Raw genomic sequence first — 13633 nt, forward strand, 5'->3', positions numbered from 1 at the left:
AAGCCATACACTAGATTTAGGGTATATTTGTATCCATTAGAAGAAACTGTATCTGAAAATTTTAAAGAAAGAAAAACATATATGTATACATAAAGTAAGGTTAAATACAATGAAGGAATAGAATATGACTATAACAATGAAAATTTAAAATGATTTTTAAAAAGGTATTGATAAAATAGTTAAAAAGGCTAAAATAAGAAAGAGGAAAATTTTTTAAAAATAAGAAAAAAGTAAAATTTTCTTAAAAATAAGAAAAAAAGTAAAATTTTAAAAAGTTAACTTTTAAAGACTAAAGAATCATGGGGGAAAAAAACATGAATTCTACGTGCCACATTCCTGTAGTTCTTGAGTTCCACAGTTCTCACTGAATGGTGAACGTGGTCATGGCTGGATGTTCTTGCTGATTTTCTGGGGGAGGGGCCTCTTGCAGTGGTTCTCAAATGTCTTTGTCTGAGACGGAATTGCACCCCCTTTGCCAGAGGCCGGGCTAAGTAATCTGCGCTGTTTTGGTCTCAGGAGCTTTTGTTCCCTGAGTGCTTTCCATAATGCTCTGGATGACGGGAATGAAGATGGCAGCCTCCCAATCTCTGGCCAGAGAAGCCGAGAGCCCGGGGCCCCGCTCCTTAGTGCACCCTCAGAGGAAAGCAGTCAATCCTTCCCATCTCTCTCGCCTCTGGCCACGCTTCGAGCTCACCCGGCCTGTGACCGAGCATTTCTGTCTCTGGTACGCAGTCCCTTTTGGAGCCTCCAAACCCAGCAGACTCCTGCTGCGCTCCCACACCACAACTCCTGGAGGAGGAAGGAGGATCTGGATCTGGAGGAAGGATCTCTGGATCTGCCACTTGTGGGGTCCCTGCTCAAAGAGCAGAGACCCAACTGTGCCCCGGACCATGGTTTAAGGTAACACTGAGCTGAAAGTCCACCTCTTGCCTCCATCTCTGCCACTGGCTTTCCCGCTCTGATACCTGGGAGCTCTGCTGCATTCAGACACCCTCGGTATTTCTGTGACCCTGTGGGTCCTGAGACCACACTGTCCCCGCGAGGGCTCCATCCCCTGCCTAGGCTCTGGAGCAACATCCCTCAGTGGAGCAGACTTCTGAAAGTTCCGATTTTGTGCTCCGCTGCTCCACCACTTGCCAGGAGCTGGCCCCTCCCCCCGTGGTCTATCTTCCCGTAAGTCGCCTCAGCTTCACTTCTCTGCCTGTCCTACCTTCCAGAAAGTGGCCACTTTTCTGTTCCTAGAATTGCTGCTCTTCTCTTCGATTTCCTGTTGGGTTTGTAGGGGTTCAGAATGGTTTGATAACTATCCAGCTAGATTCCTGGGACCCGATGAAATTTAGGTCTCCTATTCCTCCACCATCTTGCTCCTCACACCTGAATGGAATTACTTTTGTATTTCAATTTTAGATATTTATTTCTAGTACATAGAAATAAAACAGTTTTATATATTAATATTACTACCTGAGAATTTGACATATTGGTTTTTGAAGGTCTTTTTGGCTCATTTTTATACGTGTTCTTGGAATAGCCTACAAACAGAATTAAGGCATGTGGGAGTAAAAACAGTTTAATAGGTTTGTTTTCCTTTCCCAGTTGGATGTTGTATTCATTTTCTTTCCTTACTGACTGGCTATAATGTCCAGGACTAGGTTGAAAAGCAGACACAAGGAGACATCATGCCTTGTGCCTAGTTTAGGGGAAAACAGTTCAGTCCTTCACCTTCAACTATCATGTTAGATGGGTGCAACTTCAGGGGCTGAGGACGGTCTTTTCTATTCCTATTTTGTTGAGAATTTTTATTATGAATTGTTGGATTTTGTAAAATGCTTTTTATCCATCTATCAAAATGATTGTGTAGTTAGTATATCTTTATGGATTACTTTCATTAGAGTTTTATAGTTTTTCCCTCATATAGGTCTTATACATAATTTGCTAAGTTTATATTTAAGCATTTCATTTTTAGGGGACCAATGTAAATAGTAATAGGATTTTAGTTTCAAATTCCACTTGTTCATGGCTGGTCTGTAGGAAATTTATTGACATTTGCATACTAACCTTGTGTCTTTTAATCTTGCTAAAATTCCTCATTATTTCCAGGAATTTTTTGTCAATTCCTTCAGATTTCTACACTGATGTTAACGTCATTAGTGAACATAGAGTTTTGCTTCTTATTTCCCAATGCATACAACTTCTGTTTCTTTTTCTTGTCTCATTGCATTAGTTAACACAATATGGAATGCAGGGTTGAGAGAGATATCATGTCTTGTTCCTGTTCTTAGCAGGAAAATATCAAGTTTCTCACCATTAAGTATGATATTAGGTATAGTTCTTTTGAAGATATCTTTTATCAAGCTGAGGATACTTCCTTCTTTAGCTAGCTTGCTGAGAGTTTTCATCCTAAATGCATGTAGAGTTTTGTCAAATGCTTTTGTCTGCATTTAGTAATATGATCATGTGATTTTTCTTCTTTACACTGTTAATATGATGGGTTACATTAGTTGATCTTGGGAGTGCTTTACCTACCTGGCATACCTGGGATAAATGCACTTGGTTATAATGTATAATTATTTTTATATATGATTGGATTGATTTGCTAATGTTTTGTTGGAGATTTTTGCATCTGTGTTCATGAGAAGTACTAGTCCTCAGTTTTCATTTCTCACAATCTTTGCTTGTTTTTGGCATTATGGTAATGCTGGCCTCCTAGAGTCAGTTAGGAAGAATTTCCTCTGCTTCTATCTGCTAGAAAGGAGAGAATTTCTCTCTTAAATGTTTTGAAAATTTTACCAGTGATCCCATCTAGGCTTGGTGTTTTCTGTTTAGGAAAGTTACTAACTATTGACTCAAGTTATTTAATAGATGTAAGTCTGTTCAGATTTTCTACTTCTTGTGGTATGAGCTTTCAAAGACTATATCTTTTTTTTTTATTTAAATTCAGTTGGCCAACATACAGTACATCATTAGTTTCTTATATAATGTTCAATGATACATTAGTTGCATATAACATGAACACTGTATCTTTCAAAGAATTGGTCCAATTCATATAGGTTCTGAAATCTGTGGACATAGTGTTGTTCATATTATTCCTTTATTATATTTTTAATGTCCATGGAATCTGTGATAATACCTCCTCTTTCATTCTGATTTTAGCAATTTGTGTCCTTTCTTTTTTCATTATCCTAACTAGAAATGTGTCACTTTTATTGATCTTTTCACTGAACCAGCTTCTGATTCCATTGATTTCCTCTACTGATTTCCTGTTGTTTTTTAATATTTTTAGTGGTTGACATAGAATTTACAATATAATTTTACAACTAATCCAAGTTCACTTTCAAATAACACTACACCACTTCATGAATATTTTCTTTTTTTCTTTTTTTTTTAAATTTCTTTTCAGCGTAACAATATTCATTGTTTTTGCACCACACCCAGTGCTCCATGCAATCTGTGCCCTCCTTAACACCCACCACCTGGTTCCCCCAATCTCCCACCCCTGCCCTTTCAAAACCCTCAGGTTGTTTTTCAGAGTCCATAGTTTCTCATGGTTCATCTCCCCCTCCAATTTCCCTCAACTCCCTTCTCCTCTCCATCTACCCTTGTCCTCCATGTTATTTGTTATGCTCCACAAATAAGTGAAACCATATGATACTTGACTCTCTCTGCTTGACTTATTTCACTCAGCATAATCTCTTCCAGTCCCATCCATGTTGCTACAAAAGTTGGGTATTTGTCCTTTCTGATGGAGGCATAATACTCCATAGTGTATATGGACTACATCTTCCTTATCCATTCATCCATTGAAGGGCATCTTGGTTCTTTCCACAGTTTGGCGACCGTGGCCATTGCTGCTATAAACATTGGGGTACAGATGGCCCTTCTTTTCACTACATCTGTATCTTTGGGGTAAATACCCAGTAGTGCAATTGCAGGGTCATAGGGAAGCTCTATTTTTAAATTCTTGAGGAATCTCCACACTGTTCTCCAAAGTGGCTGCACCAACTTACATTCCCACCAACAGTGTAAGAGGGTTCCCCTTTCTCCACATCCTCTCCAACACACGTTGTTTCCTGTCTTACTAATTTTGGCCATTCTAACTGGTGTAAGGTGGTATCTCAATGTGGTTTTAATTTGAATCTCCCTGATGGCTAGTGATGATGAACATTTTTTCATGTGTCTCATAGCCATTTGTATGTCTTCATTGGAGAAGTGTCTGTTCGTATCTTCTGCCCATTTTTTAATACAATTGTCTGTTTTGTGTGTGTTGAGTTTGAGGAGTTCTTTATAGATCCTGGATATCAACCTTTTGTCTGTACTGTCATTTGCAAATATCTTCTCCCATTCTGTGGGTTGCCTCTTTGTTTCGTTGACTGTTTCCTTTGCAGTGCAGAAGCTTTTGATCTTGATGAAGTCCCAAAAGTTCATTTTTGCTTTTGTTTCCTTTGCCTTTGGAGACATATCTTGAAAAAAGTTGCTGTGGCTGATATCAAAGAGGTTACTGCCTATGTTCTCCTCTAGGATTCTGATGGATTCCTGTCTCACATTGAGGTCTTTTATTCATTTTGAGTTGATCTTTGTGTACGGTGTAAGAGAATGGTCAAGTTTCGTTCTTCTACATATAGCTGTCCAGTTTTCCCAGCACCATTTATTGAAGAGACTGTCTTTTTTCCACTGGATATTTTTTCCTGTTTTGTCGAAGATTATTTGACCATAGAGTTGAGGGTCCATATCTGGGCTCTCTACTCTGTTCCACTGGTCTATGTGTCTGTTTTTATGCCAGTACCATGCTGTCTTGGTGATCACAGCTTTGTAGTAAAGCTTGAAATCAGGTAACGTGATGCTGCCAGTTTTATTTTTGTTTTTCAACATTTCCTTAGCAATTCAGGGTCTCTTCTGATTCCATACAAATTTTAGGATTATTTGCTCCAGCTCTTTGAAAAATACCGGTGGAATTTTGACCGGAATGGCATTAAAAGTATAGATTGCTCTAGGCAGTAGACATTTTGACAATGTTTATTCTTCCAATCCAAGAGCATGGAATGGTCTTCCATATTTTTGTGTCTTCTTCAATTTCTTTTATGAGTGTTCTGTAGTTCCTCGAGTACAGATCCTTAACTGCTTTGGTTAGGTTTATTCCCAAGTATCTTATGGTTCTTGGTGCTATAGTAAATGGAATCGATTCTCTAATTTGCCTTTCTGTACTTTCATTGTTAGTGTATAAGAAAGCCACTGATTTCTGTACATTGACTTTGTATCCTGCCACGTTACTGAATTGCTGTATGAGTTCTAGAAGTTTGGGGGTGGAGTCTTTTGGGTTTTCCATATAAAGAATCATGTCATCTATGAAGAGAGAGAGTTTGACTTCTTCATTGCCAATTTGGATACCTTTTATTTCTCTTTGTTGTCTGATTGCTGTTGCTAGGACTTCTAATACTATGTTGAACAAGAGTGGTGAGAGTGGCCATCCTTGTCGTGTTCCTGATCTCAATGGGAAGGCTGCAAGCTTTTTCCCATTGAGGATGATATTTGCTGTGGGTCTTTCGTAGATAGATTTGGTGGAGTTCAGGAATGTTCCCTCTGTCCCTAGCCGGCAAGGCTTAAAAGACTATGCAACCACCAAGCCGACACTGCAGGAAATATTAAGGGGGGTTCTATAAAAGAGGAAAAATCCTAAGAATAGCATTGAACAGAAGTATAGAGACAATCGACAGAAAGACTTCAAAGATAACACAATGTCAATAAAAACGTATCCTTCAATAATCACTCTCAATGTGAATGGCCTAAATGTGCCCATAAAACGACACAGGGTTGCAGATTGGATAAAACGACAGGACCCATCCATATGTTGTCTACAAGAGACCCATTTTGAACCTAAAGATACACCCAGACTAAAAGTGAAGGGATGGAGAAGCATCTTTCATGCCAATGGGCCTCAAAAGAAGGCCAGGGTAGCGATTCTCATATCAGATAAATTAGATTTTAAACTAAAGACGGTAGTCAGAGATACAGAAGGACACTACATAATTCTTAAAGGGACTATCCACCAAGATGATCTAACAATTGTAAATATCTACGCCCCCAATATGGGAGCAGCCAATTACATAAGAAAACTATTAATCAAGATAAAGAGTCATATTGATATGAATACATTAATAGTAGGAGATCTTAACACGTCTCTCTCAGAAATAGACAGATCATCGAAGCAGAAAATCAATAAAGAAACAAGAGCATTGAATGACACATTGGACCAGATGGACCTCATAGATATATACAGAACATTCCACCCTAAAACGACAGAATACTCATTCTTCTCAAATGCACATGGAACCTTCTCCAGAATAGACCACATACTGGGTCACAAATCCGGGCTCAACTGATACCAAAAGACTGAGATTATTCCCTGCATATTCTCAGGTCACAATGCTTTGAAATTAGAGCTCAATCACAGGGAAAAGTTAAGAAAGAACTCAAACACCTGGAAGCTAAAGACCACCTGCTTAAGAATGCTTGGATCAACCAGGAGATCAAAGAAGAACTTAAGCAGTTCATGGAAACCAATGAGAATGAAGACAGTTCAGTCCAAAACTTATGGGATACAGCAAAGGCGGTTCTAAGGGGGAAATACATAGCCATCCAAGCCTCCCTCAAAAAAACTGAAAAATCCAGAATACACCAGCTGTCTTGTGAATTTTTTCTAATGTGAATATTTTCTGATAACAAAATATCCCTAATTCTTCCCTCCTGTCTTTATTATTGCTGTCATTCATTGCCCTTATACATAAGCATATGTATGTGTGTGTATATATAATATATACATATACATAATTGAATATATTGTTGATATTAATTTGAACAAACTTATCTGCTAGATTAAGAAAAAGTTAAAGTTTTTATTTTACATTCACTTATTCCTTCTCTGATGCTCTTCCTTTCTTCATGACCTATAGTATCTCTTTAGGAACTTCTTTTAACATTTTCTATGAGGCAGGTCTAAAACTGGGGGTGTCTCCTGAGCTCACCCAGCCAGGGAGCATCAGTCATCATTCCAGCATTGGAGGTAAACTGCATCAGACTCTGAGTTTCTCAAGTTTCTCTTTCTCTAACAACTTTCTCTATTTGTTGAGCCATTGCTTGACAAGCCATAAATTCTTTAAACATGCTTTACCTTATATATAACCTAGTTATAATAGTTGCGTTGAAGTCTTTGTCCACAAAATCCTGCTCTTGGATCCACATGGACACAGATTTCTTTAAGCAGCTTCTCCTGCTTATGAGCCGCACTTTCTCATTCTTGCATGTCTTTAACTTTCTCAGATAACGTATTGCAGCAACTTGGGATTCTTGTAGTTATCCACCTGTACCAAGCCTGAAATTTGTTTCCTATGATAAGAAGCACTGATGTTGGGGCGCCTGGGTGGCTCAGTGGGTTAAAGCCTCTGCCTTCGGCTCAGGTCATGATCCCAGGGTCCTGGGATTGAACCCTATATCCGGCTCTCTGCTCAGCAGGGAGCCCGCTTCCTTCTCTCTCTCTGCCTGCCTCTCTGCCTACTTGTGACCTCTGTCAAATAAATAAATAAATAAAATCTTTAAAAAAAAAAAAAAGAAGAAGAAGAAGCACTGATGTTGCTGTATAATTTGTGTTATGTATGTTTTTTGTTTCTTAATTTTTTGTTTCTATTTGTAAACCAGAACTAGTGGTCAGCCGGTGCCTGGCAGAGTTCTACTCATGCATCCCCAGCTGTGAGGGCTCCCAGCTTTGCTGACTGAGGTGTGTGCGTGCAGTTGGGGTGGTCTTCACATCTGCCAGGACTTGGGTTTCTACTGGCTCAGGTGGTCTCCATGCACAGCATAGCTTCCCAGCCAGCCCCCTTCAGTCTTCCTGTGCTTGAGCACGGCCTTTCCAATGGACGGGAGACACAGGAGCTCATCAAGGATGGGTGTTGTCCCCTTTCCCACACTTTCTGTTAATGCTGGACAGTCTGTTGCTGGTCAGTTACTTCAACCAGACCACATCCTCAGGCATGCTGCCTGCTGGCCTTGCCATTTGCTGCTTACACGGCCACAGCAAAGCCTGGGACCTTGCACTCCAAGCCAAGGGAGCCCCCTTGGCTGCAGAGCTGCTAGTCTTCAGGGTTGACTGCCCCACCCCCACCCCCACCCCTCGTGGCACCATGGATGAGCTGGGATGGGAGTAGGACCAACCCATGCAGGGACACCATAGAATTCCATTATTCTCACATTTCAATTCTGCTGTGCCGTAGTTTCTTATAAGTAAATTCTTCTCAATTTCTTGTCTGGCTTTTGGTGGTTTCCAGAGCATTTGGGTGGCTGTTCATGACTATTCTGTCTAGTCTGATTCTCCATGTTAGCGGTGGTCCTGCCAAGCCCCTCGCTATGCCCTACTGGGAAAAAAGTGGTGTTTTAATCTTGTTTCTACTTTCTAAATAACAAGAACAGCAGAAAAGGAAAGAAGAGCAATATTCAGGATGCATATTCTGAGGGCACACCTGGTGTGAGCCCTCTAAGACTCTGCCCTGAGGCTAACTCACTCTATGGGGGAAAAGGCTGCTTCCACCTACCAACTGCTGTAACCAACACCCCCTGGGCTACCTACAGTTCTGGAAGCACAAGTCTAAGAGCAGGTGCTGGCAGGTTTGGGTCTGATGAGGGCCCCCGCCTGGTTCTTCCCCACATGGGGAAGTCAGATCAGCCTCTGGGTCTCCTGTAGGAGACACCATCACAGTGGGGTTAGGGTTTCAACACAAGAATTTGGGGAAACCAACATTCAGTCCACAGCAAGGTGAGGTTATCCCCCTTGTATGGAAGACAGAAGGGAGGTTATCTCCCTTGTATGGCTGAGTGTCACTCTTGTGACTCTACTACTTTTTCTTCCCATTCAGATTGCTACTCAATAGGCCTTAAACAAATGCTCAGTCATTTATTCTGTTGCTGCTGAGTTTAAACACTATTTAAAATTAGACAATGTGACATTGCCATGGTTGAATACTTTATATGGTGGACCCAAGCTGACTGGAACCAAGTACCAGATTGTGGTTTACAAACGTGTATTTTTTAATCAAATTAAATTTTTTCTACAGCACTATTAATTAAACTTGCATGCAAAGTAGTTTGCATAGCATTCCACAAATCATCTCTGTATCTGTATCTGTGTATGAATAATGCTGGAAAAGACCTCATCATTATTCAGCTCAGAGTGCTCACGTTCTTCATATAATGTCAGGTGGGTTGGAAGTTTGGGGCCACTTTTCAGTTAATTGCCAAAGATCAAATTTATTAGTGATGAAAGTGGCACAGAACCTCAAGTCGTTTGATGTCCAAAAAATTGATAACAGGGGATACACCCCTAACCCTATTCATGTGAGTAGCTAATCAGAGCGCTCCCCCCATCTGGACCCTAGTTTCAGGCTCAGATAGAAGTGAGGGTGAATGTGTCCCCGGTGAGCCTTTCAGGGAGGTTGTTGGGATGCATTCAGGGCCCCAATCACACATTGATGAATCTCAGAGAACTGTGACTGTTTTAAGGCAAAAGCGACCACATCTGGCTCGTTCCCTGAGACTGAGAGTTTCAGGCTTCAGTCCGTGATCTGGCCTTGTGCCAGGGTCACTGCCCAGCGTGTTTCCCGGGTGGAAGCTGGGAACAGCCCAGACACGCACGCCTCTGACTGGGCAGGCGGCAGGGTGAGGCCCTGAAGGAAGGTGGCTCTAGCATCCTGTTGATCACTCCCCTACATCATCACAGAATGTGATCATTTATTAAACAAGTCACTTCTCAATGTTGAGTTTAAAAATGGTCGTGAAGCTTTTATTTTTTTAATTTAATTATGAACATATAATGTGTTATTGGTTTCAGAGGTAGAATTCAGAGATTCGTCCATTGCAGACAACACTCAGTGCTCATTCCATCCCGTGCCCTCCTAAATGCATCCCCCAGGTACCCCGTCCCCCCAGCCCCACCCCTCCAACAACCCTCAGTTTGTTTCCTAGGATTAAGAGTCTCTTCTGGTTTGTCTCCTTCTCTGGTTTTGTTTTGTTTTATTTTTCCCTCCCTTCCTCTATGATCCTGTTTTGTTTCGTAAATTCCACATATGAGTAAGATCATATGATAACCAGCAGCAATGGCCACGGTCACCAAACTGTGGAAAGAACCAAGATGCCCTTCAACGGATGAATGGATAAGGAGGATGTGGTCCATATACACTATGGAGTATTATGCCTCCATCAGAAAGGATGAATACCCAGCTTTTGTAGCAACATGGATGGAACTGGAAGAGATTATGCTGAGTGAAATAAGTCAAGCAGAGAGAGTCAAGTATCATATGGTTTCACTTATTTGTGGAGCATAACAAATAACATGGAGGACATGGGGAGATGGAGAGGAGAAGGGAGTTGAGGGAAATTGGAAGGGGAGGTGAACCATGAGAGACTATGGACTCTGAAAAACAACCTGAAGGTTTGAAGGGGCAGGAGGTGGGAGGTTGGGGGAGCCAGGTGGTGGGTATTAAGGAGGGCACGTATTGCATGGAGAACTGGGTGTGGTGCAAAAACAATGAATACTGTTACGCTGAAAAGAAATTTAAAAAAAAAGATCATATGATAACTGTCTTTCTCTGACTGATTTATTTCGCTCGGCATAATACCCCTAGTTCCATAACTCAGAGCAACTCCCACGGCCACATGTCTGCTAGGAGCCGAGCGCTGGAAATTCTCCATCTGCCTACACGATGTGTGGTTCCACATCCCAGTGCTGAACGCTGTACCCAGCAGTTCTGCCTCGCCCATGATTTGCATCACTGAATGGGGGTCTGATTTCTGAAGGCTTGCTGAAGGCAATGTGTTTTCAAAGAAGAAACGCATTCCTGTAATTACTGTAACCTGACTTTCCAGTTTGAGGGAATAAAGCAAGAACAGGTCTCTCTCTCTCCTTGCATTCATAGTTGTTATATTCATGAGGGTTAGGTCCGTTTGGGAAGATTCAAAGCCTAGTTTGGATATATGGTAGACTAGATAGACTACATATTGCTTTTATGAAGCATTAATTTAGCCCAAGAGCTAAAACCTTCATACTAATGAGTCCTGAACACTGTATCACCTGCTTTCTCCAAACCCATTCCATTCACTTTCTTTATTGGTAAGAGCCACTGTTCTTCCTGACCGTTCAGGAAACAGCTATAGTTCCATATAACTTACAAAGTGTGATTCCTTAAAACTCAAATAAGCAGCGCTTTCATTATCACAAAGTATCTGAATATATTTTAAAAAGCATGCAAGTACACTTAATACTTATTTTCTTATGACATATCAGGAGATTTATAAAATAGCCTGCTCGACGGCCGCTTCTCATGAAATATTAAAGCAGGTGAGGCGGCATCCAGGACCTGGGTCCCCAAAGGACCCTGGCTCCTCAGCCGGCAGCTCATGCTGAGCAGAGAGGAGGGCCAGCTTCTCCCGGGGTTGGTGAAGGTTGTCTCTCTTGTGCAAATTTGCACAGTTCAAGCAAAGGGCGATAATTTTAATGGGTTACATAGGAGCTGTTAATCCATCCTCCTCTTAAAAGAAGAGAAAGAGGGGGCAAAAAAAGACACTCTTCTAAACAGAACATTTCTAAACCCAGTATGATGATCGATTCAGGCAAAGATCACAGATGGGCTTAGAGCATCATATGAGACTGTTGTCTGAAAAGGACATTCCCATGAGCCCCAAGAATTAGCCACATGAGTCCCAAGAATGAGACCAGCTTATGAACAGAGCGCACAAAGAAAAGTCACTCTTCTCACCAAGTGATCAAAATTAATGTCATTGGGGGTAGACAACTGAGACCTTGTCCCTGGAGGGTTACAGTACAAGGAGGCAGCATCTCTATTTCATATTCTCACCCAGAACGTGTGGGCTGATGCTCATCCCAGGTGGCAGCTGGACAACCCAGCCCGGGCCGCACTCTGCAAGTCCCTCGACCGTGCTCTTCAACGATGGGGAAGCCAAGAACTGAAGCTGTCCTGTGTCAGTGGAGGAAATATAAAAACGGGCAAACCCAGATAGAACTGTGGAATTCGTGTCAGCAGTGGTTTTCTGGTTGTTTTGGGCAGGTTTGTGTTCTAGGAGACACTGAATTTAGCATTAAGAGTTAGGATGCTTATGACTGCTTTTCAAATGGTTTGACAACAGTTACATGTGTGAATGCCTGCAGGCATGTTCGTGCATGCAGGCACCCCCATGTGCACACACATGTGAGTGTGCGCATGTGTGCACATGTGGGAAAGAGAGAGTAGTTGTGGGATTGCTGTAGGATGGGGTCCGGACCTTCCGGAGGAGCCTCTGGCTCAGGCTCCAGGAGGAGGGAGGTGGGCCACTCAGCCTTCCCCGCTGCCAGCGCAGGGCATGTGAGGCTTGCCGGGAGATGCGGGCCATGGGGGGACACTCAGGCTGGAGCCTTTGGGTCCAGCGCAGGAGCCTCTGACCCTGGGGAGGCCGGGGGACTGCAGGGACTCTCCACCCAAGGCACAGATGCTGTTCCCAGGATAAAGGCTCCAGCAAGTGCATCGGAGGCTTGGCAATTGTGGTTCTCTTTCTAAAATGAAAGTTTAAATTTCCACCGAGAAAAGAAAAACTAGACATTTGACTGTTTTTATTTTTTATTTATTTTTTAAAAGATTTTATTTACTATTTGACAGACAGAGATCACAAGTAGGCAGAGAGGCAGGCAGAGAGAGAGAGAGGAGGAAGCAGGCTCCCTGCCGAGCAGAGAGCCCGACGCAGGACTCGATCCCAGGACCCTGGGATCATGACCTGAGCTGAAGGCAGAGACTTTAACCCACTGAGCCACCCAAGCACCCAACATTTGACTGTTTTGAAATAGTGGGATGGGGAGCATTCTTAGATGGCTGAGTTGGAGGTCTGTGTGCAGGGTCCAAACGTGCAGGAGACTGATTCTGCCGAATGGCCCCATTCAAGTCTGGACTCTCATTAGGATGACCGTGGTGACTATGGTGTGGATTCTCATTAGGATGACCACAGTGACCATGTCTGGACTCTCATTAGATGACCGTGGTGACCACAAGGCTGAACTCTCGTTACATGGGCGCAGTGACCACAAGAGTAACACTCTTATTTGAAATTTTAATGTTAAATTAATGTTATTTCAATGGATCTTTTATATGATAATTATATAATTGAATTACATTTTGCCTTAGTAAACAAAACCTAAGCAGAAAGTTGACGACCCCCCTTAGAATGATTCTAGTGGTTGGTAAAAACCATAAAACTGATAATACCAGTTGAGGAGGTCCCATAAAACGTATTTTCCTGCCGTTTGATGACCATGAGCAGAATTTAAATCTTCAGTTTCTTCACTAAGCGATTTTTCTTATTTAGCTAAAAGTGAATTATTCAGACTGTAATTGATATGGCTACTTGTAAAATGGAAAGTCAGTTGTGACAATTTGCCTTGGTTCACACACACCCATAGTGATGAGTCACTGAACAGTGTCTTGACCATGAGCACCCACCCTGGACACACACGTGTGTGCACAAGGCTCACACGTGCAACACACATATGTGTGCGCACACACGTGCTGAGGTCAGCTGTAGAGTCTGCACTTCATGGGTCTGCCCTCGGCCT

The 13633-nt window shown here is 42.1% G+C and overlaps 1 protein-coding gene across 1 annotated transcript in view; it reads left to right on the plus strand.

The window, feature by feature from the left end:
• LOC308340279 (contactin-associated protein-like 4) overlaps positions 1-13633 on the plus strand; it is a gene marked incomplete at both ends in the record, with an annotated part of 134764 nt that overhangs the window by 57807 nt on the left and 63324 nt on the right. The gene's annotated exons all lie outside the window — the stretch shown is intronic.

This window comes from Martes martes (assembly GCF_963455335.1).
Source record: "Martes martes genome assembly, chromosome: 3".
NCBI lineage: Eukaryota > Metazoa > Chordata > Mammalia > Carnivora > Mustelidae > Martes > Martes martes.